General features: G+C 34.7%; 2 long non-coding RNA genes across 2 annotated transcripts; both read left to right on the forward strand.

The window, feature by feature from the left end:
* Positions 1-1,829: 1,829 nt before the first annotated feature.
* On the forward strand, positions 1,830-4,038 carry LOC142170544 (uncharacterized). Its single transcript, XR_012699778.1, has 2 exons — positions 1,830-2,311; positions 3,976-4,038. It is a non-coding gene; the product is annotated as an uncharacterized LOC142170544 (long non-coding RNA).
* Positions 4,039-14,560: 10,522 nt separating this feature from the next.
* LOC142170545 (uncharacterized) lies at positions 14,561-16,692 on the forward strand. The gene is made up of 2 exons (XR_012699779.1): positions 14,561-14,965; positions 16,630-16,692. It is a non-coding gene; the product is annotated as an uncharacterized LOC142170545 (long non-coding RNA).
* Positions 16,693-19,989: the final 3,297 nt, after the last annotated feature.

Below are 19,989 nucleotides of genomic sequence, written 5' to 3' on the forward strand. Positions count from 1 at the left end.
GGGAATACTTTTAAGTTCTAGGTCGCCCACCAGTAAAATGCGGGAATACATTTCAGTTTTCCATTTCCAGGTCGCCCACCAGTATAATGCAGGCATACATTTCACTTTTCCATTTCCAGGTCGCCCACCAGTATAATGCGGGCATACATTTCATTTTTCCATTTCCAGGCACCCACCTGTATAACGAGAGGAATACTTTTCAGTCTTATACTGCAGATTTTGAAGTCAGTAACCCCACCGGAAGGCAGAAGGTTACAACAAGAATCCCCAGCAGGTAAAAATAAAAATCCCAACACCGGAAGGCAGAAGGTGGCAACAAGAAGTCTTAGAGCAAATTCAAGTGCATGAGTCAAAAGAAAGAAAAGACGCGTCTTGATGAATCTGATGAAGATAATCGTGTCCCAAGAGGAACAGCCAAAAAGCTTAATGAAGAAAGCCATGTCCCCAGCGGACCGAACAAAATGACGAAAACTGGTATTAAAAAAAAAACAAGGGCCAGAAGTCTTGGTAAAAAGGCACCAGAGGAAACACAAACCGACAAAAGGCAAGGCAACCGGAGCAAGGGGGAAAACAGATAAGATTCTGTAATTTCTAGCTTAGTCTAGCTTCTTATTTTTTTAAGCATGGTGTAATAAGGAGGTCAGCAAACAGTAAAAGTAGCATGCAACAACAGTAACATTGCAGTCCCATGGTAGTCCCAGCTACCAAGACTTCCCGAACTACATTGACCTGATTCCTGTTTAGCCCAGGATATGTAGGAAACCTTTGAAGCAAAGGTTCGGTCAAATCTTTTTCAAAAAATGCTTCACACGGAGTACTCGGATGGGCAAAAATCGCTCGCTTTATCTTTGCACGAAAACCCTTCGTGTCTTCGGGCAAAGAGGGGCAGCTGTAAGCACGTGATTTTTGCCCAATATGAGAATTACTCCCAAAAAAAATGATTTTTCTTTGATGTGCAATTTTGTGATATTTTGTGATATTTTGAATAATTATTTGTATTTGTCTGTGCATGTTTATTTGCTAAATTAATAAAAAATACAAAAATATGTCGCATTTTGCATGTTGGATTTAATTCTACAATTGATAATAATTAAATTTGTTTTACAAAAATATAAAAATTACAAAAATAGGCATCGTGTGCATTTTTAGCATTTAATGTCCAAATATACAATTTTATGCTTAATTAATACTTAATTGTGCGTTAATTGTTATTGGGAGTTAATTTGCGCTTTTATAACTTAATTTAGTTCTTAATAATAGTTTAAGTATTTTATAATTTAGTTTTAGAAAAATAAAAGAAGAAAAGAGAGCGAAAATATAAATAAAGTCGGAATTGGGCCTTTTCTTCAATTTCAAGCCACATGCCCAAAAAATGGCCCAATCTTCCCTACGACCCAGTCCATTTCGAACTGGGTCAACCCGGTCCATAACCCAACACCCTATTATCTTGCATTTCAAAAAATAAAACAAAGAAAAAAAAAAGAATAGTAATAGTAAACCCTAAAAATGCCTAAGCATCCCCCCCCCATTTCTCCTTCTTCTTCCTCAAAACTCCAAAGCACAACCATGGCTGCCCTCACCAACATCGACCACCCTCCACCACGAACACCCCCTCACGTCGTCACACTCACACACACATGCACAAACAAACGACACAACAGTCCATCGCCCCAACGTTGTTTCTCCATTGAAGCTCAAGCTCGACCATGGACTACCCGTTGCTTCTGCTTCAGCGTCCTCTTAGTTGCTGCCTCACTTCGTCTTCTTCAGCTCGAATAGCCATAGCCACTGCTTCGTCGTCCTCCACACCGTAGCCGCTGCTCCTCCACACCGTCGACACTGTTCCTCCTCCTAGCTCCATAAACTCAGTCACGTCCAAACAACCCCGTCGCGGCCAGCTGCTCCTGTTCTGCGAGCTTCATTTTCTTCGTGCTGCTGCCATGGTTGTCGCTGCTATTGCTTCAACTTTCTTCTACTGCTGCTCGCGTTTCATGGCTGCTGTCGCGACTGCGTCTTCTCTTCGTCGCCGCGGCTATCGCCGCTAATTCCTCCGTCGAGCTGCTGTTGTTTCTGCCTTCATCAAGGCTCGTTGATGCTGTTTCTCCTCCTTCTACTAAGCAGCTGCTCCCAGCCCACACGACCCTATGTGCACGTCGAACAGTTGAAAACAAACCACGCTGCTGCATCGACTATTGCTTCACTTCGGCGTCAACTCCAGTCGAGTTCGCGTACATGGATGAGTTTTGGTCGATGTCGTCGATCACTGTTCGAGTTCGTTGTTGGTTGGTCGTTTGTTCGTCGTTTCAATCCGGTTGGTAGATTTTGAGTTTTATTTTTTGCCCGTAATTTGTTTGATATTTTTCGGATCCAAAATCGATAAATGATTCAATTCTTGTTTTGTTTGTTCATCATTGAAATAATTTTTTTTTAGTTTGTTTATATGTTTGGTTGGTTTAATTTTCAGATTCAAATCAAAATTTAATTAATTGATTTTCAGTTTATTTCATGTTAATTTAATTTTTGCAAAAAAAAAGGAATTGTTAGTTTAGGTTTAATATTGTTAGATTTAGTTTAAATCGCTTGAATCCGTTGTTTGTTTAATATAGATTTCATTCATGATCATGTATCTTTGTTATATTTTTTTTGTTGGATTTAATTAAGAAAGATTAATTGATTATTTGAAGATTAATGATTTGAATATGTTTATTTGTTTTGTTTAAGTTCAATTCGAAATTTGAATAAAATTTGTTATTGTGGTTGAATCTTTTCATTCATGTTCATACTTTGTTTGATTGATCTTGAATCCGAAATTTGTATAGTTTGATTTTCTTATTTCTTGTTTATCATTTGTGATTATTTCTTGAATTGGTCTCATAATCTTGTTTAAAGTTTAATATAAGAATTGTTTGTTGTAATGTTGTTAGAGTTGATTTTAAGTTCAATATTATTGAATTTAAGAATCTAAATATACTTGTTTGATTGTTGTTGTTTAAATCCGAAAAATAGGTTTGTTGTTGCTAAAAATATTGTTCAATCAAATTTTAGTTGTTCTTGGTTGTTCAATTTGTGTTCATGTGATTTGTTGTTGAAATGTTGTTAAAATCATGTTCATGTGATATTGTTGTTATGATGTTCATCCGTGTTTATATTATTGTTTGAACATTGTTAGAAATTGATCATATTGTCTATATTTTGGTTAAGTTTGATTAATTGATGTGTTATAGCTGATGGGTAGTTTGGTAAATTCGTAGTACGTTCAGGGGTAGTTTGGTAATTTCAGTAAGGTCGGAGGGGGTAGTTTAGGAATTGTACATTTTGTAATTATTTATTTGAAAGCATGGGGGACAAAATGAAATGGGGTGGGTTGTGATATGATTATTTAATATAAAGGGGGGACAAGATTTAAATTAAAGGGGAATCTTGCATTATTTTAAATAAAGCATGGGGGACAAAATATAATGGGGTGGTGTGATATATTTATTTAATGTAATGGGGATGAGTGAGAATATAATGGGTTTGGTAGAGAAAGGGATTGATTTTAATTGATTAAAGGGTGGGGATTATATATAGAGAGGTCTGAAAAATCAGAAAAGGGGAAGAAATACAGATAGAAAAAAAAGAGAGATTGAAAAAAGCTGAACATTTATTCCGAAAAAAAAACATTGAAACTCTCAAGAAAAGAAAAACATACAAAGAAAAAAAAAAGTTGAAAATTAGAAGAGAAAGTAGGACACACCTGATAAATATTCTGGTATACAGGTGTAGAAATTAAGGGTTGAAGATTAACTAGCCTTTCAAAAATCTGAAAATTTCCCTTGGTTTCTGTCCATTATTTTCGGCATTCCTGGATTTTATTTTGAATTTTTCAAAGCTGTCACTGGGATTTTCGTTGACTGGTTATTGCTGGTTATTGTTGCTGTTGCTGTGTTACGTATTACGTTGCTGACTTTCTTCTTCTTATATTGACAATATCAGGTACACAACTGTAATTTTGGCATTTTGTAAGCTGAAATGAAGAATGGAGTGTTAAATTTTTAATTTAGTTTAATTTAATTTTTTGTATTGTATTTAGGTTATTCATGTATTATTATTCTGTAAATCACTGTCATCGGCATAACTAGGCATATTATAGCGACATATTAAATAACGCCTTTACCAGATTATTAGGAAATATATTTAAGCCTGATTATTAATTAAAACTGTTTAAATAAAAATTATAGAAGAAATAACGTAAAAATGGCGTTATTGAATCAGTTTGGCAAAAATTAACTAAGTTCCTTATTCATAAGGTTTTTCGTCAACGATAAGTTAATCCGAATCATGTAGTCAATTTCAGTTATAACATGAATTAGTTTGCGAACAAGTATTAGGACATGATGAATTAAAACAAAGTTAGTTAATGTTAAATTGTTTAAATTTTTAGAAATATGATTTAGTACTCAAGTTTTTATTTTTATTTCTTTCAATTTTCAGTATTTGTAAATAATTAGTTTCAATAAGCTTAAGTCTTACTAACAATTTGAATTTTAATCCAACTATGGGATAATTAGTTTTTTTTATTTTTATTTTTTTACTTTTCGATAATTCCATGTTGTATTTATGATTATAATTTTATTACTTTCTGTTAATATTTGTTTTTCTCTTCTATTTAATATGTCATTTTCAAGAATGTAGATATTGATTTTATATTTATAAAAAACTTAGTAATAATAAAAAGGTAGTCATTAAAGGATATTCTTAAAGGATTTCACTAAAAATAAATAGATAGTCTTACTAACAATATGAATTTTAATCCAACTATGGGATAATTAGTTTTTTTTTTTACTTTTCGATAATTCCATGTTGTATTTATGATTATAATTTTATTACTTTCTGTTAATATTTGTTTTTCTCTTCTATTTAATATGTCATTTTCAAGAATGTAGATATTGATTTTATATTTATAAAAAACTTAGTAATAATAAAAAGGTAGTCATTAAAGGATATTCTTAAAGGATTTCGCTAAAAATAAATAGATGTAAATAATACAAATTTACAGGATTCTCCAATCTCATTTATTTATTTAATTACTTAAAAAAATTACTTAGAATTTGGGATGGATTGTTTAGTGAATTTCACTTCCTTCCCCAAAGATAATGACGCGCTAGACTCTTTAGGCGCGATTTAATTAATTTTACCTTCTTAAACTCGGATGCGCATTTCATGCGACCCAAATCTAAATCCTAAAACATCAAATAAAATATGTTTCGTATTGTGGGTGCATTTCATGTGACACAATCCAAAGATATGTTTTAAGCGATGTTCACATTCCTAAAAAATAATAATTATAATAATAAAGCGGTAAAAGATAAAATTTGCACATGGTTCATAATTGTATTAAAAATCAGATAAATAAGCCGAATATAACAGTTGAGCGACCGTGCTAGAACCACGGAACTCGGGAATGCCTAACACCTTCTCCCGGGTTAACAGAATTCCTTATCCGGATTTCTGGTACGCAGACTGTAATATAGAGTCATTCTTTTCCTCGATTCGGGATTAAAATTGGTGACTTGGGACACCCTAAATCTCCCAAGTGGCGACTCTGAAATAATTAAACCAATCCCGTTTCGACTGTCCTTTAATTGGAAAAAACTCCCTACGCACCTCGCGGTGCCGGAAAAAGGAGGTGTGACAGCTCTGGCGACTCTGCTGGGGACTTTTGTCAACCCAGAACCACTGGTTCAGGGTTAGAAATTCGAGCTTAGATAAATTGTTATATTTGGTTTTATCTGATTTTTACATGTTTGAGCCTAATGTGCTAAATGTTACTTTTACTGCTTTGATATTATTTGAACTGTACATATAAATTGTGACGAACCCTTCTCTTCTTACCTCCGGGGAGAAGCTCGCTGGTCGAGACTCCCTATTCTGTTAGTGTCAATACCTGAAATAAGAAAGAGGTCGGACAAGTTACAAAGTCGGACGATCCCGCGGGTCCCCGGTACGTAGCCCCCTCCTCGACTCGAGTTGTCCACTCGGGTACACAGTCTAGAACAAATACCCAGGTTATGAACTTAGAATAACTCAGCTTCATGCCGGATCCCTAGTAGGAACGTTTGTTTGCATCACGTGCATCTGACTTTGGAGGCTCAACACGGGTGTTGAGTCTGTCTAGGACAGGTGTACCAAAAAAATAAAAATGATCATCCTGATGCATCTTACTTGCTGCTACTTGCGCATTTATTTGATTCGGACTTGTGTGTAGACCGATTTTTGAATATCAGGAATATTGTGAAATTGAAAAAAAAGAAAAAAAAAGAAAGAAATAGCTGTTAGGGAATTGATTGTTTATTTCTGAAAAAAAAAACAATGCCCAAATACTGTCAAAAACTCTGCCAAAATTTTGAGAAAATGAGAAAAAAAAATGTCTTATTAGTTTGTTTTATTAAAAGCAAAGGAAAAATAGAAAAAAAAGTCGTTGTTCTGTCTTGTTTTTTTTGTAAAAAAAATAATAAAAAAAAAATAGTTTGTCTTGCCAAGAAAATTCAAAGTAAAATTCCAAAAGATATGTCTTGCAAAATATATATATATAAATCTTTATTTTCCATTATTGATTTCTTTAAAAAGTCTTTTAATTGTTTCTTTTAAAAAAAATATATATATATATATATAAAAATAAAAATAAAAATATTTTCTTTGAAAAAAAAAATCGAAAATATTTTGATTCTTCTTTCAAAATTGAAAAGAAAATTCAAAATTCAAAAAAATATTTTTTAGAAGCATTTCTTTTATTAAAGGTAAAATTCCAAAAATATTTTCTTTCTTCTTTAGAATAAGAGAAAACAAATGAAAATTCAGACAAAAAATATTTTCCTTTTACTTTTGAAATTCTCAAAGTTCAAATCAAAAGAAAAGGAATTCTTAGAAGTCTTTCTTTCAAAAAGAAAATCAATCAAAAATCCAAAAAAAAAATATACTTCCTTTCTTCTTTTAAAGCAGTTCTTTTACAAATTCAAAAAAATAATAATAATTAGTTTATTTACTTTATTCACGACCTGCCCGAACTACGCGGGTTTGATTCTCACCGGATGTGAGATACGTAGGCAACCCTCATCGGGTCCAACCCCCTTTTTTGCTAAAATAGCCAAAAACCAATAAATAAATAAAAAACGTGTCAAAATTTTAATTTTTGTCATAAATAAGTCATGCGGTGTCCAACCTCTCCTTTTGCTAAAAAAATAGCCAAAAAAAAATGTCAAATTTTAATTTTGTCATAAAGAAGTCGGGTGACGCTGTTTTATCAAGACATAGCCGAATGTTCCCGAAAGGGACGCCGGAAGGCTGACTTTGCATAAACAGCCACCTTTGGGTTATTTTTTAAAAATTTGGTCCGGTTGACCCACACAGCCTTAAAAATCTTCGTCCCCGAGGCGTTGAAAGGCCGTGTTTGCAATATTGAGTTTTCTAATTTGAAAAATGATAAAAAGAGTCATAAAGAAGTCGGGTGACGCTATTTTATCAAGACATAGCCGAATGTTCCCTAAAGGGACGCCGGAAGGCTGACTTTGCATAAACAGCCACCTTTTGGGTCATGTTTAGGATTTTTGGTCTAGTTGACCCACACAGCCTTAAAAATCTTCGTCCCCGAGGCGCTGAAGGGCCGTGTTTGCAACACCACGATTTCATTGTAATTTGAAAAGAAAAAAAAACAAAGAGTCAGCGGTCAGGTGAATACCGTTTGGATTTTTGGTCAAAATAAGTCGAGCCAGCTTCGACCGCGTCTTAAACCGTTCTTGCCGAAATAGCCTTAGAGTATCTTTCAGTTGTCGAAAGGCTATTTTCGTAAAAGAATGAACAAGTTTGTAAAGTGTCATAAAATAATCCTCTCCGGCCTCAAAATTTGGAAGGGCCACATTTGCAAAAATAACCGTTCGGTTGCATTTGTCAAACGGAGAAAGGAAGCTGGCCGTTTGTTTTTGGAGTTTGTAAATCTTTTAATTAGAATATGTGGGTTGTTTGATTTTCGAGTTTGTAGGTCATCTTCAAACCTTTGAAACCCAGTTTATTTTAATATGAAAATTGAAAAAAATGATTAGTATTGTTTATCTTTTATTGGTCCGAACTACGCAAGGTCTGATTCATGCGGGGTCATAATACGTAGGCAATCTCCATAAGATTCGGCCACAACAAAAAAAATGAAAAAAAAATCGAAAAAAAAGGAAAAGAAAAAAAAAGAAAAAAAAAGGAAAAGATGTTGTTAATAATGAGGACCGACTGAGTCCATTTTAACTTGTTGTTTTGAACCACAAAGAAAGAAGGTGGTTGGTTTGTGGTAAGCCGGACAATGACACCCAGAATATCGCGCAGAATCCTTTACTTGCACCTCATGATACACACTCTACGGGAATCGGGCCTGATAACAGAAGCACTCGAATCCTATTGGGGACTTGTTGACGGAGGTTGATGATATTAAAGCTGATAATGGTCTTGACAGTATTGATGCGAAGCTCAGTGGCTAAGATGCCAATTTTGATAAAGTGGGAGGACGCTCCGTTCCTTGGTTAGCAAGAGAGAAGCTTGTGGTGGCTTATTTTGTTGTTATTTCTGTTGTCCGGATTATTCTTAGGGTTGTAATCCGAATATTGTCTTGTGTCAAACCTTCTTATTTTTCTATTTTGTCATAGCGGTTTGTTTAAGTTTTGTCCAGGCTATTTTGGGATATTATTTCGGTTGGTTTCGGTTGTTTTGTTATTCAAACCATTTCACCGGTAGTCTAATACAAAATCCGGTCTTTTATTATTTTCATTCATCTTTTTGTTTGATCCTTTTATCATTTTGTTTAGCGCCGATTCTAGTAACATGACATGCGCACACAGTTTGGGCCTAGTCTTTAAAGTTAATCATAAAACTCCGGAAAGGCAATCAGAACATTTAAAGGAAATAAGAACGGTTTGAGATTATTTGAAGCCCGAGTCATGTGGAACTGGGGCAAGTAAAACATAAAGAAAATCATTAAATGCAAGATTCGCCAAATTGGCATGAGGGTCGTTCATAAGAGTGAGAGTGTCGCCCAACGGTGCTTTAGAAATGACAAATGAAAAAGCAAGTGTTTAACATAATTGTCAAGTCCAGCACCATCGGAAGAGGCTATAAATCTATGTTCAATTGTGTTGTTTGCACTTGACATGTTTTGAAGACTGGAATGACGAAGGCATTTTGTTCTGCTAACTAAACACTTTATCCTTCATTACCCCTTTTGAGCCTTATTTATTTTCTTTCATACCCCTCGTTCGGAATCAATAGCAACGACTAGGAAATACGAGCCTGGAAGGTAAAGAAAAAAAATAAAAAAAAAACGAAAAAAAAGAAGAAGAGAAAAATGATAACAAAAAAAAAGTCAAATGAAAACAAAGGAATTGGGAACTACGATCGACCTGATTCCTCAAAGAGGATACGTAGGCGCCTCACGGCTCGGTCATGGTGTTAAAAATTTTTTTTTTTAAAAAAAATATATAAATAAATAATCCCCAAGCAAGAAACTGGGGCAAGGGTTGCGTTTGTTGTAAACAAATATGATTCCGAAGGTTGAAATTTTAAAACCCCAAATTTATTTTGTTTTTGAGCCTTAAATACCCTTTCTTTCTAGCCTATCCAAAACCCACATTACAGTCCAAAGAAAGACCTTCTGATCAGTTTTCAAAAGATGCCAAGTCAGACAAATGAGAGTCTTACCGGCGAACATAATATTTTGTTCCACAGCAGAAAGAGTCATACCGGCAACACTCCTAATCCCCAGTAGGAAAGTGATACAAATGAGAAAGTCTTATCGGTGAAAATCTTTACGGACACCGTAAGACGATGAAAGCTGAGAGAAAAAACAAAATGAGAGAGACTTGATAGTGAAAACCCTTTGGGCACTACAAGTCGAATAAGATTGAGAATCAGATGGGGAATCGCCAAATGAAGATCTTGAAAGATGATTGACGGTAGAGGATAGGCCACATGTGCATGTCATGACCATTAGAGTCGGTATCTGCATTTGATAGGTTTTTATTTATGGTTTCTTTTGTTAAAGAGTCATCTTTTTCCTTTGTCCTTTTATTCTGTTCCCTTTTATCTTTTTCCTTTCATAGAAAAATTCCCCAATAGAGTCTGTTTGGTCAGAACAAGTGTGAATTGACTTCAAAATATGCCATCAGCTTTCCAATTATGCAAGATGAGATCTGACTAGTACATCCAAGTGGTATAGTCAGCAAGGAACAAGCGCGAGGCCAGTGTCAAAAAGATATCCCCAGCAAAAGGGAATTGACAAAAGGATTGACGAGTCTCAAGAGGGATACCCTTGCCGAAATCAAAGGTTATAAACCTCAAGGCCAAGGCCCGTGGACGAACAAGGAGAGCAATGAGCATGATTTGGGAAATTCATGCGAGACTAAAAGGTCGAAAAAATGCAAGTTTCCGAGCCATGCCACGAAAGAAGAGGGATATCCCCAGCAGAAAGGAATTATCCCCAGCAAACAATATCATCCCCACCAAGTTTTGGAACGCAGAGCAAGGAAGGAAAAAGGGAAAACCATCCCAGTAGGAGTATCACAACCAACCACCACGTTTTAAACTAACAAATTTTGTTTGATTTGAAACAGGTAAAGGAAATGGCATTGATGCCAGAAATGCATGCCACAAGGGATATCATCAAACTAGGGCAGAAAATTTTCCTTCCATTTAGAAAATTTTCTGGAAGTCAGGTACCCATTCGAGGAAAAATAAAAATAACACCAGTCTCAAGGGAAGTGGTCTTTGAACCAGTGTTGCCCCCAACATAATAAGTTTCAATGGAGGAAGTTGTTCCCCAGCAGACAGAACAAAGGGATGACACTTGTGCTCAGAAAAGCAAAAGGCCAGTATCATTCCCAACAGCCTTCCAAAGAGTGAAGCACTAGTTCTGAAGGAATCAGAATCCTCCAGCAGTGTTATCCTCGACAGCGTTATCCCCAGCTGATAACATTCCATCCCCCAACAGGTAAGTAAATAATTCCCCAACACTGTTATCCCCAACAGTTTCGAGGAGTCCAACACAAGTTTGGTGAAAATCGGTGTCCTCAGCGGTTCCTTTCGGGGAAAGGCAAAACGAGTCTTAAGGGAGGTAGTCTTCGAAGGAAGAAGCTAGCAAGAAAAAAAAGAGAAGAAAAAAAAAGAAAAGAAAAATAAGGGAAGTAGTTTGCAGAGGAATGAAGCATCCTACTTAAAAGGAGGTAATTTTGGAAGGAGTAAGATAACATATTTACTCAGCAGAGTTATCCTCAGCAGTGTTAGCCCCAGCAGGGTTACTCAGCAGTTCGCAGTGTTATCCCCAGCTGATCATCGAGATGTAGAAGCATCTTCGACAGAGTTTCGACCAAGTTTCAAGAGGGTCGGACAACCCAGAGTGGGTAAAGAAGAAAAGGAAAATTCATCCCCAGCAAAATAATCCCCAGCAGTTTCGAGGGAAGACAACACAGGTAAGTAAATAATTCAGGAATAAGGAAATGGTTTACCCATAGGAGAGGCATTTCCTCCTAAGTTTGTTTTACCCATAGGAGACGCATTTCCTCCTAAGTTTGTTTTTACCCATAGGAGAGGCATTTCCTCCTAAGTTTAGTTTCACCCATAGGAGAGGCATTTCCTCCTAAGTTTAGTTTTACCCCATAGGAGAGGCATTTCCTCCTAAGTTTATTTTTTTACCCATAGGAAATGCATTTCCTCCTAAAGTTTAGTTTTACCCCTAGGATACGCACTTCCTAAGATTATTTTTACCCATAGGAGAGGCATTTCCTCCTAAGTTTGTTTTTACCCATAGGAGATGCATTTCCTCCTAAGTTTAGTTTTACCCATAGGAGAGGCATTTCCTCCTAAGTTTATTTTTACCCATAGGAGAGGCATTTCCTCTTAAGTTTAGTTTTACTCATAGGAGAGGCATTTCCTCCTAAGTTTGTTTTACCCATAGGAGAGACATATCCTCCTAAGTTTAGTTTTACCCATAGGAAAGGCATTTCCTCCTAAGTTTAGTTTTACCCATAGGAAAGGCATTTCCTCCTAAAGTTTGAAATCAGGAGCCCGCCTGAAGAGAAGAGTGGCGTTTTTATTTTTCAAAGTTGTTGTTGAAGTTAGGCGCCCACCTGGATAACAAGGGAATACATTTCTGTTTTCATTTCATGTTCTAGGTTGCCCACCAGTATAATGCGGGAATACATTTTGTCTTTTCATTTCATGTTCTAGGTCGCCCACCAGTATAATGCGGGAATACATTTCTGTTCTAGGTCGCCCACCAGTATAATGCGGGAATACATTTCATGTTCTAGGTCGCCCACCAGTATAATGCGGGAATACATTTCTGTCTTTTCATTTCTGTTCTAGGTCGCCCACCAGTATAATGCGGGAATACATTTCATGTTCTAGGTCGCCCACCAGTATAATGCGGGAATACATTTCAGTTCTAGGTCGCCCACCAGTAAAATGCGGGAATACTTTTAAGTTCTAGGTCGCCCACCAGTAAAATGCGAGAATACATTTAAGTTCTAGGTCGCCCACCAGTAAAATGCGGGAATACATTTAAGTTCTAGGTCGCCCACCAGTAAAATGCGGGAATACATTTAAGTTCTAGGTCGCCCACCAGTAAAATGCGGGAATACATTTAAGTTCTAGGTCGCCCACCAGTAAAATGCGGGAATATATTTAAGTTCTAGGTCGCCCACCAGTAAAATGCGGGAATACATTTAAGTTCTAGGTCGCCCACCAGTAAAATGCGGGAATATATTTAAGTTCTAGGTCGCCCACCAGTATAATGCGGGAATACTTTTAAGTTCTAGGTCGCCCACCAGTAAAATGCGGGAATATATTTAAGTTCTAGGTCGCCCACCAGTATAATGCGGGAATACTTTTAAGTTCTAGGTCGCCCACCAGTAAAATGCGGGAATACATTTCAGTTTTCCATTTCCAGGTCGCCCACCAGTATAATGCAGGCATACATTTCACTTTTCCATTTCCAGGTCGCCCACCAGTATAATGCGGGCATACATTTCATTTTTCCATTTCCAGGCACCCACCTGTATAACGAGAGGAATACTTTTCAGTCTTATACTGCACATTTTGAAGTCAGTAACCCCACCGGAAGGCAGAAGGTTACAACAAGAATCCCCAGCAGGTAAAAATAAAAATCCCAACACCGGAAGGCAGAAGGTGGCAACAAGAAGTCTCAGAGCAAATTCAAGTGCATGAGTCAAAAGAAAGAAAAGACGCATCTTGATGAATCTGATGAAGATAATCGTGTCCCAAGAGGAACAACCAAAAAGCTTAATGAAGAAAGCCATGTCCCCAGCGGACCGAACAAAATGACGAAAACTGGTATTAAAAAAAAAAAAAACCAAGGGCCAGAAGTCTTGGTAAAAAGGCACCAGAGGAAACACAAACCGACAAAAGGCAAGGCAACCGGAGCAAGGGAGAAAACAGATAAGATTCTGTAATTTCTAGCTTAGTCTAGCTTCTTATTTTTTTATGCATGGTGTAATAAGGAGGTCAGCAAACAGTAAAAGTAGCATGCAACAACAGTAACATTGCAGTCCCATGGTAGTCCCAGCTACCAAGACTTCCCGAACTACATTGACCTGATTCCTGTTTAGCCCAGGATATGTAGGAAACCTTTGAAGCAAAGGTTCGGTCAAATCTTTTTCAAAAAATGCTTCACACGGAGTACTCGGATGGGTAAAAATCGCTCGCTTTATCTTTGCACGAAAACCCTTCGTGTCTTCGGGCAAAGAGGGGCAGCTGTAAGCACGTGATTTTTGCCCAATATGAGAATTACTCCCAAAAAAAAATGATTTTTCTTTGATGTGCAATTTTGTGATATTTTGTGATATTTTGAATAATTATTTGTATTTGTCTGTGCATGTTTATTTGCTAAATTAATAAAAAATACAAAAATATGTCGCATTTTGCATGTTGGATTTAATTCTACAATTGATAATAATTAAATTTGTTTTACAAAAATATAAAAATTACAAAAATAGGCATCGTGTGCATTTTTAGCATTTAATGTCCAAATATACAATTTTATGCTTAATTAATACTTAATTGTGCGTTAATTGTTATTGGGAGTTAATTTGCGCTTTTATAACTTAATTTAGTTCTTAATAATAGTTTAAGTATTTTTATAATTTAGTTTTAGAAAAATAAAAGAAGAAAAGAGAGCGAAAATATAAATAAAGTCGGAATTGGGCCTTTTCTTCAATTTCAAGCCACAGGCCCAAAAAATGGCCCAATCTTCCCTACGACCCAGTCCATTTCGAACTGGGTCAACCCGGTCCATAACCCAACACCCTATTATCTTGCATTTCAAAAAATAAAACAAAGAAAAACAAAAAAAAAATAGTAAGAAAACCCTAAAAATGCCTAAGCATCCCCCCCCCATTTCTCCTTCTTCTTCCTCAAAACTCCAAAGCACAACCATGGCTGCCCTCACCAACATCGACCACCCTCCACCACGAACACCCCCTCACGTCGTCACACTCACGTCCAAACAACCCCGTCGCGGCCAGCTGCTCCTGTTCTGCGAGCTTCATTTTCTTCGTGCTGCTGCCATGGTTGTCGCTGCTATTGCTTCAACTTTCTTCTACTGCTGCTCGCGTTTCATGGCTGCTGTCGCGACTGCGTCTTCTCTTCGTCGCCGCGGCTATCGCCGCTAATTCCTCCGTCGAGCTGCTGTTGTTTCTGCCTTCATCAAGGCTCGTTGATGCTGTTTCTCCTCCTTCTACTAAGCAGCTGCTCCCAGCCCACACGACCCTATGTGCACGTCGAACAGTTGAAAACAAACCACGCTGCTGCATCGACTATTGCTTCACTTCGGCGTCAACTCCAGTCGAGTTCGCGTACATGGATGAGTTTTGGTCGATGTCGTCGATCACTGTTCGAGTTCGTTGTTGGTTGGTCGTTTGTTCGTCGTTTCAATCCGGTTGGTAGATTTTGAGTTTTATTTTTTGCCCGTAATTTGTTTGATATTTTTCGGATCCAAAATCGATAAATGATTCAATTCTTGTTTTGTTTGTTCATCATTGAAATAATTTTTTTTTAGTTTGTTTATATGTTTGGTTGGTTTAATTTTCAGATTCAAATCAAAATTTAATTAATTGATTTTCAGTTTATTTCATGTTAATTTAATTTTTGCAAAAAAAAAGGAATTGTTAGTTTAGGTTTAATATTGTTAGATTTAGTTTAAATCGCTTGAATCCGTTGTTTGTTTAATATAGATTTCATTCATGATCATGTATCTTTGTTATATTTTTTTTGTTGGATTTAATTAAGAAAGATTAATTGATTATTTGAAGATTAATGATTTGAATATGTTTATTTGTTTTGTTTAAGTTCAATTCGAAATTTGAATAAAATTTGTTATTGTGGTTGAATCTTTTCATTCATGTTCATACTTTGTTTGATTGATCTTGAATCCGAAATTTGTATAGTTTGATTTTCTTATTTCTTGTTTATCATTTGTGATTATTTCTTGAATTGGTCTCATAATCTTGTTTAAAGTTTAATATAAGAATTGTTTGTTGTAATGTTGTTAGAGTTGATTTTAAGTTCAATATTATTGAATTTAAGAATCTAAATATACTTGTTTGATTGTTGTTGTTTAAATCCGAAAAATAGGTTTGTTGTTGCTAAAAATATTGTTCAATCAAATTTTAGTTGTTCTTGGTTGTTCAATTTGTGTTCATGTGATTTGTTGTTGAAATGTTGTTAAAATCATGTTCATGTGATATTGTTGTTATGATGTTCATCCGTGTTCATATTATTGTTTGAACATTGTTAGAAATTGATCATATTGTCTATATTTTGGTTAAGTTTGATTAATTGATGTGTTATAGCTGATGGGTAGTTTGGTAAATTCGTAGTACGTTCAGGGGTAGTTTGGTAATTTCAGTAAGGTCGGAGGGGGTAGTTTAGGAATTGTACATTTTGTAATTATTTATTTGAAAGCATGGGGGACAAAATGAAATGGGGTGGGTTGTGATATGATTATTTAATATAAAGGGGGGACAAGATTTAAATTAAAGGGGAATCTTGCATTATTTTAAATAAAGCATGGGGGACAAAATATAATGGGGTGGTGTGATATATTTATTTAATGTAATGGGGATGAGTGAGAATATAATGGGTTTGGTAGAGAAAGGGATTGATTTTAATTGATTAAAGGGTGGAGATTATATATAGAGAGGTCTGAAAAATCAGAAAAGGGGAAGAAATACAGATAGAAAAAAAAGAGAGATTGAAAAAAGCTGAACATTTATTCCGAAAAAAAAACATTGAAACTCTCAAGAAAAGAAAAACATACAAAGAAAAAAAAAAGTTGAAAATTAGAAGAGAAAGTAGGACACACCTGATAAATATTCTGGTATACAGGTGTAGAAATTAAGGGTTGAAGATTAACTAGCCTTTCAAAAATCTGAAAATTTCCCTTGGTTTCTGTCCATTATTTTCGGCATTCCTGGATTTTATTTTGAATTTTTCAAAGCTGTCACTGGGATTTTCGTTGACTGGTTATTGCTGGTTATTGTTGCTGTTGCTGTGTTACGTATTACGTTGCTGACTTTCTTCTTCTTATATTGACAATATCAGGTACACAACTGTAATTTTGGCATTTTGTAAGCTGAAATGAAGAATGGAGTGTTAAATTTTTAATTTAGTTTAATTTAATTTTTTGTATTGTATTTAGGTTATTCATGTATTATTATTCTGTAAATCACTGTCATCGGCATAACTAGGCATATTATAGCGACATATTAAATAACGCCTTTACCAGATTATTAGGAAATATATTTAAGCCTGATTATTAATTAAAACTGTTTAAATAAAAATTATAGAAGAAATAACGTAAAAATGGCGTTATTGAATCAGTTTGGCAAAAATTAACTAAGTTCCTTATTCATAAGGTTTTTCGTCAACGATAAGTTAATCCGAATCATGTAGTCAATTTCAGTTATAACATGAATTAGTTTGCGAACAAGTATTAGGACATGATGAATTAAAACAAAGTTAGTTAATGTTAAATTGTTTAAATTTTTAGAAATATGATTTAGTACTCAAGTTTTTATTTTTATTTCTTTCAATTTTCAGTATTTGTAAATAATTAGTTTCAATAAGCTTAAGTCTTACTAACAATTTGAATTTTAATCCAACTATGGGATAATTAGTTTTTTTTTATTTTTATTTTTTTACTTTTCGATAATTCCATGTTGTATTTATGATTATAATTTTATTACTTTCTGTTAATATTTGTTTTTCTCTTCTATTTAATATGTCATTTTCAAGAATGTAGATATTGATTTTATATTTATAAAAAACTTAGTAATAATAAAAAGGTAGTCATTAAAGGATATTCTTAAAGGATTTCACTAAAAATAAATAGATAGTCTTACTAACAATATGAATTTTAATCCAACTATGGGATAATTAGTTTTTTTTTTTTTTTTTACTTTTCGATAATTCCATGTTGTATTTATGATTATAATTTTATTACTTTCTGTTAATATTTGTTTTTCTCTTCTATTTAATATGTCATTTTCAAGAATGTAGATATTGATTTTATATTTATAAAAAACTTAGTAATAATAAAAAGGTAGTCATTAAAGGATATTCTTAAAGGATTTCGCTAAAAATAAATAGATGTAAATAATACAAATTTACAGGATTCTCCAATCTCATTTATTTATTTAATTATTTAAAAAAAATTACTTAGAATTTGGGATGGATTGTTTAGTGAATTTCACTTCCTTCCCCAAAGATAATGACGCGCTAGACTCTTTAGGCGCGATTTAATTAATTTTACCTTCTTAAACTCGGATGCGCATTTCATGCGACCCAAATCTAAATCCTAAAACATCAAATAAAATATGTTTCGTATTGTGGGTGCATTTCATGTGACACAATCCAAAGATATGTTTTAAGCGATGTTCACATTCCTAAAAAATAATAATTATAATAATAAAGCGGTAAAAGATAAAATTTGCACATGGTTCATAATTGTATTAAAAATCAGATAAATAAGCCGAATATAACAGTTGAGCGACCGTGCTAGAACCACGGAACTCGGGAATGCCTAACACCTTCTCCCGGGTTAACAGAATTCCTTATCCGGATTTCTGGTACGCAGACTGTAATATAGAGTCATTCTTTTCCTCGATTCGGGATTAAAATTGGTGACTTGGGACACCCTAAATCTCCCAAGTGGCGACTCTGAAATAATTAAACCAATCCCGTTTCGACTGTCCTTTAATTGGAAAAAACTCCATACGCACCTCGCGGTGCCGGAAAAAGGAGGTGTGACAGCTCTGGCGACTCTGCTGGGGACTTTTGTCAACCCAGAACCACTGGTTCAGGGTTAGAAATTCGAGCTTAGATAAATTGTTATATTTGGTTTTATCTGATTTTTACATGTTTGAGCCTAATGTGCTAAATGTTACTTTTACTGCTTTGATATTATTTGAACTGTACATATAAATTGTGACGAACCCTTCTCTTCTTACCTCCGGGGAGAAGCTCGCTGGTCGAGACTCCCTATTCTGTTAGTGTCAATACCTGAAATAAGAAAGAGGTCGGACAAGTTACAAAGTCGGACGATCCCGCGGGTCCCCGGTACGTAGCCCCCTCCTCGACTCGAGTTGTCCACTCGGGTACACAGTCTAGAACAAATACCCAGGTTATGAACTTAGAATAACTCAGCTTCATGCCGGATCCCTAGTAGGAACGTTTGTTTGCATCACGTGCATCTGACTTTGGAGGCTCAACACGGGTGTTGAGTCTGTCTAGGACAGGTGTACCAAAAAAATAAAAATGATCATCCTGATGCATCTTACTTGCTGCTACTTGCGCATTTATTTGATTCGGACTTGTGTGTAGACCGATTTTTGAATATCAGGAATATTGTGAAATTGAAAAAAAAGAAAAAAAAAGAAAGAAATAGCTGTTAGGGAATTGATTGTTTATTTCTGGAAAAAAAAACCAATGCCCAAATACTGTCAAAAACTCTGCCGAAATTTTGAGAAAATGAGAAAAAAAAATGTCTTATTAGTTTGTTTTATTAAAAGCAAAGGAAAAATAGAAAAAAAAGTCGTTGTTCTGTCTTGTTTTTTTTGTAAAAAAAATAATAAAAAAAAAATAGTTTGTCTTGCCAAGAAAATTCAAAGTAAAATTCCAAAAGATATGTCTTGCAAAATATATATATATAAATCTTTATTTTCCATTATTGATTTCTTTAAAAAGTCTTTTAATTGTTTCTTTTAAAAAAAAATATATATATATATATATAAAAATAAAAATAAAAATATTTTCTTTGAAAAAAAAAATCGAAAATATTTTGATTCTTCTTTCAAAATTGAAAAGAAAATTCAAAATTCAAAAAAATATTTTTTAGAAGCATTTCTTTTATTAAAGGTAAAATTCCAAAAATATTTTCTTTCTTCTTTAGAATAAGAGAAAACAAATGAAAATTCAGACAAAAAATATTTTCCTTTTACTTTTGAAATTCTCAAAGTTCAAATCAAAAGAAAAGGAATTCTTAGAAGTCTTTCTTTCAAAAAGAAAATCAATCAAAAATCCAAAAAAAAAAATATACTTCCTTTCTTCTTTTAAAGCAGTTCTTTCACAAATTCAAAAAAAAAAATTTAAAATTAGTTTATTTACTTTATTCATGGCAGCCCGAACTACGCGGGTTTGATTCTCACCGGATGTGAGATACGTAGGCAACCCTCATCGGGTCCAACCCCCTTTTTTGCTAAAATAGCCAAAAACCAATAAATAAATAAAAAACGTGTCAAAATTTTAATTTTTGTCATAAATAAGTCATGCGGTGTCCAACCTCTCCTTTTGCTAAAAAAATAGCCCAAAAAAAAATGTCAAATTTTAATTTTGTCATAAAGAAGTCGGGTGACGCTGTTTTATCAAGACATAGCCGAATGTTCCCGAAAGGGACGCCGGAAG

Source organism: Nicotiana tabacum, chromosome 16, assembly GCF_000715075.1.
Source record: "Nicotiana tabacum cultivar K326 chromosome 16, ASM71507v2, whole genome shotgun sequence".
Classification (NCBI taxonomy): Eukaryota; Viridiplantae; Streptophyta; class Magnoliopsida; order Solanales; family Solanaceae; genus Nicotiana; species Nicotiana tabacum.